The sequence below is a fragment of the Elephantulus edwardii genome, unplaced genomic scaffold (assembly GCF_000299155.1).
Source record: "Elephantulus edwardii isolate Elephantulus edwardi_28Jun2011 unplaced genomic scaffold, EleEdw1.0 scaffold00295, whole genome shotgun sequence".
NCBI lineage: Eukaryota > Metazoa > Chordata > Mammalia > Macroscelidea > Macroscelididae > Elephantulus > Elephantulus edwardii.
Window position 1 is genome coordinate 1,405,929 of NW_006400045.1, and position 3,951 is coordinate 1,409,879.

Here is a 3,951-nt window from a genome sequence, read left to right on the forward strand (position 1 = left end):
TAGTTGAGCAGTAGGCGGCACACCGTGGACTTGAACACATCGGTGGGGCCCACGACCATCACCCGGGGTCCTCGTTCTTCCTCTTTCTCTGCTTGCCTCCGCATCTGCTCCAAGGCTGTGTGGGTATTGAGGTAAAGCAGCATTGGGGTGTCCTTGGAAACATAAGCCACTTCAGTGCGGCCACTCAGCTGCACAGAACAGCCATGCCAAGTGAAAACGGCCACCTTGGCACATACATCAAAGGTGAATTTTTTGTTGCGCGTCAATTCTGTGCCAAATATTTCTGCCATACCGTCCAGCAGCTCCAGCTGAACTGACTGAGATGCTTCCACCTCAAAGCGGAGTTCAGTTTCTCGCTCAAGTTCAAACTTAGCTGTTGGCTTTTTGTCATCCTTGACTTCCTCTCCCATCTTTCGTATGTAGCTGCTGAGTATGGTTGGTAGAGGCCCACAAGGCCCAAGTCTGTGGATCAGAAGTCCAGCTAGAAACCTTCCCGACTCTGGTGGCTCAAAGTTTGAAGAATCCATGATCAGATGTCCAGATGTCAGGCTAGTTGCTGTGGAGGCTGACCGGTCCAAAATATGACAGCTGCTAGCTCAAGTCCAGAGGTCAAATGGATCCAGACAAACGTAGTAACCAGACAGAGTCAAATAATGTCAGTTTTATAGCCAAATAAACAATATACTGCTCATTCTCCGAGGAAACTCTAGCTATTGTGCCTATTTTTTTCCATTATTTTATTAGAAGTATGTTTCAACAAATTATCCTACTCCTAATGGTGTTTGCCCATAGGTCCCCTAGAAATTTTCACCAATGTGGAAAGTTCTAAATTTAACCAAATTATTTCATACCTCCTAATTAAAAAAAAATACTCTTGCTTGCTAAAAGGGAAAGGGATTTGAAGCACTAAGAAAAATCCAAGATTCCATCATTTAGTCTATATATTTTAATATCAAGAAAATAAAAATCTTCACATATGATGATCAAGGAAAAAGAGGTTGAATTTGCCAAGGAATTAATTTTATTTGAATCCACAACCAGTACTCAAAGTGTTAAAGGGCGAGAATATCACCTGAAAGACTAAGTTATACCTCACCTAATCTGTAATTTTTTTCAATTGTTTCATATTTATGTGAAAGTTGGATTATGAATAAGGAAGACAGAAGAAGAACTGATGCCTTTGAATTGTTTTGTTTGCAAAAAGTATTGATTATCATATGGACTGTCAAAAAAAAAAAGCCAAACATACCAATAATCTATACTGGAAAGAGTACAGCCCGGATGCTATTAATGGAAGTTTATAAAGAACTTGGATTTCCATTCATTCACTGTTGTACATTTTCCTCCCTGTCCCCTCCCTCCCAGTTTGCGTTTTTCTTTGGAAAAATAGTACTTTCATTATTATACAGTCCCCACACCACTCCAGACCACTTTCGTATGCAACTCTTCTTCTGGACTCCTGTCATGTCAATAATACCTAATCATATATTCCTTTTATACAGTTCTCTCCCTCATCTGTTTCAGTGTTATACACATTATTTATTCCCGCTTTTCTGGATCCTCTGTAGATGCAAGGATAGTGACATTTTACCTCATTCATTTTGGGCATATTATCAGAAGGGTCAATCCTTAGAAAACTATATAATACTTTGAGAAATAACAGATCCAGAAGATATAAGACCATTGAGAAGGTGGTTTGACTCAGTAACTAGAGCAATGGGCTTGAAAGAGGTAGAGATTGTGAAGATGACACTGAAATGAGAAATGCTTCAAAAATTTGTCCATACAATTCCTATAAGTTGAAACTGATTAAATAATACTTAACAACAACAATTAAAAAATAATTCATTGATTAATTTTGAAAAGTTACTCCTTCTTGCTCAATAGACTCAGTTAGTGTTTTGTTGTTGTAAGGTACTATCAAGTCAAGTAAAACTCAGTGGCAACCCAGTGAACAGAACCCTGTTCTGTCCTATACCAGCCTCACAATATCTGACATAGTTGAGTTCTTTTCTGCAGTCACTGGGTCAGTCTATCTGGTTGAGGATTTTCCTTTCTTTTGTCAACTCTCCAGCTTTCCAAACATGACATTCCTTCCCAAGGAATAGCCTCTCTTACTAACATTATCGAAAGTAACAGAGATGAGCACTCTGACAGTACTTTTTCCAAGATTTATCTGTTTGTTTGGTTTTTTGTTAAATCCATGGGATATTCAGTACTTTTATTTAACACGATAGCTTACAGACATGAATTACTCATCTGTTAATCTTCATACTAGTTCATTGTTCAGCACTCACATGCATAGCAAATGATGCTAAAGACCATAGCCTGAATCAGACACACGTTAGTCATAAAGCTGACATCATTACTCCTCAATAATATGGAGAGATCCCTAATGGCAGACTTTTCCAGTGCAATGCATATCCTGATCTCCTAACTGCTGGTACTAAGGTTATTGATTGTGGATCCAAGTAAGATGAAGTAATTGCCAATTTCAATCTTTTACCTCTTTTTTTATGACATTTTTCTTGATGTTTAGATGCATTCCATAAAGAAAGCTGTAGTCTCTGATCTTGTGCATACAGATTGAACAGATGTGGAGAATAGGTTTAGTAGTGAAAATTTTTGTCTTGTTTTTCTTGATGTTGAAATGTTGATTGAGTAGATGTGGAGAATGGAAACAACCATGACACATTCCTTTCTTAAGTTTAAGCCATGTAATATTCCCATGTAGTATTCACAACTCCTTGTTCTAGATACACATTTCACATGAAAAGCAAATAAAAAAAGGAAAGAAAATTCAAGTCTTAACAATGTTTTCTTACAGCTTTCTTTTTCTTAATTTATTCAGTTCCCTCTTATTATATCAGTTTTTGCTTTCCATAAATTATTAATAGTGTTTTAAATTTATTTACTTGTGCAATTCTTGGACTTAGACACGTGCATGTGCACAAACACGTATCTTAATTTTTATGCCTTTTGTCTCATTTCAGTGAAGTGATAAATGAAACTATTCATTGCACTAAATCTCCTATCTAAAGGAGATATCTAATAATTTATTTTTAACTTAGAATGGCCAGATATACACAGATTTCTAATAAATGCATTGATGTGGTTGTGTTGCTGTATGTCATCAAGTAGCTTGTGACTCACAGTAACCCTACGTACAACTCTGAAGCCTGCTCTATCTTGAGCCATCCTGATTGCGTCTGACATACCTACTACCCCTATTATCTCAGTCACTGAGTCATCTCATCCAGGCTCTTCTGCTCTTATGCTGTTGCTCCCCAACGACTGGCCTCTCCTTGCAAAATACTCACAATATGCCAGACAAAGCTTAAAAATCCTTGTGTTTAAGTAGCAGCCTGGTTTCACTCTCTCTAGGGCAGACCTGTTTGTTTACCTAGCAGTCAATGCTATTAATTTTCTCCAGCAACACCACTCAAAGGTTTCTATTATTCTTCTATCATCCCTAGTAATTGTACAACTCTCTGATGCATAACAAGTAATTGTAAAGATTGTTCCCTGGATCAGGTGCACCTTAGTTTCTATAGTGATATTGCTGCTCTTCAGTGCTCTGGGGAGGTCTCCAATGCAATTTATCTTTTGATTTCCTGGATGCTAGTGCCAAAAGCATTGACTGTGTAACTGAAATTAACAATCTTAATATCTTTACCATCTACCGTAATGATTCCAATTTGCTGCAGTCCTTGGCATTCTGCAGCAAATGCCTAGGGTTCTCCTAAGTTTTGGCAAGCAGAACGTATCATCTTTAAAATTCGGGCTGTTGATGAATCTTCCTCCAATCTTGATATCACATTCCTCTTTATAGAACCCAACCTCCCCGAAGATCTGCTCTACATATAGATTGATAAGGACTGGAGATAGGATGTGTCCCTGGTATACATCTTTCCTAGTTTTGAACCATGCAATGTTTCCTTTATCTGTTCT

The 3,951-nt window shown here is 37.8% G+C and overlaps 1 pseudogene; it reads right to left on the reverse strand.

Moving 5' to 3' along the window:
* The window catches only part of LOC102866860, a 1,238-nt pseudogene extending 828 nt beyond the window's left edge, over window positions 1-410 (reverse strand).
* Window positions 411-3,951: the final 3,541 nt, after the last annotated feature.